We start from the raw sequence: 908 nt of genomic DNA on the forward strand, positions 1-908 counted from the left end.
TATAGGGGGGGGGGGAGTACTAGCGAAGAAGAGGACTGGAAGTGGATGAGCAGATCACAGTGAAAAAGAGTCGGGCCAAGGTGTTGTTGGGGGAGGAGAAAAAGCACAACACTTCATATAACGCGGGGCTGCCGGAACAGCCCTGCGGTAACCAATGATGCTAATAGCATGATTGTCCGGGATTGGAGAACGACACGGTAATTCAAGGTCTTCTGGATCTCCAGAAGGAGGACCCCGATGTTCTATTTTTATAGCAACGAAGGTTGGAATGGCTGAGATGGAAAATGAATATGACTTGCATGATGGTTAAAAACAATGAAGGTCAAAGCGGTGGGTTAGCTCTGTTTTGAGTTAATTACACAAAACCATCACATTTGAAGTATTGTTTGTAGAAAATTACGAAGTCACTAATTTTTTGCAAAAACTACCGCGCATTCAGTAAACCTTTTGCAATAAGCACTGATAGGGGGATTTAGCTCGTTTGATCACCTTCTAACAGTGGGGCCGGATAATAAGAAGCTGATTTGGTAAAAAAACACGAATAGTGGGCTTTTTTGTAAATAAGAGAAACGTGAAGGATGAAAACGTAAAATATTCAAAGGATAAGGTTATCTTCTCCTTCTCCCGTGTACACTGGAGCCACCAACCATCTGTACGAGCTCATGGCCGGCGTGTACAGAGGAGCTTGTTCCCGGTGGTTCCTTGCTCATGGCCGCATCCAAGGACCCCCGCCGGGGCCGGAGCTCTGCCAACCGCCTCCATCAACCGGATTCGGGCGTCCTTAGTCGCCCCTACGCCGCCTGCCTTCGTATCCGCTTCAAGCCCAGCAACCAAGCTCCAGAGATCGAGCGGATCGATCGATCCGCCGAGCATCTGCCACCCAAATCCACGCGGACCTCGCCGCCGGC

General features: G+C 49.2%; 1 pseudogene; it reads right to left on the reverse strand.

Annotated features, from left to right (window-relative positions):
• LOC119283370 overlaps window positions 1-908 on the reverse strand; it is an 8,293-nt pseudogene that overhangs the window by 822 nt on the left and 6,563 nt on the right.

The sequence above is a fragment of the Triticum dicoccoides genome, chromosome 4A (genome assembly GCF_002162155.2).
Source record: "Triticum dicoccoides isolate Atlit2015 ecotype Zavitan chromosome 4A, WEW_v2.0, whole genome shotgun sequence".
NCBI lineage: Eukaryota > Viridiplantae > Streptophyta > Magnoliopsida > Poales > Poaceae > Triticum > Triticum dicoccoides.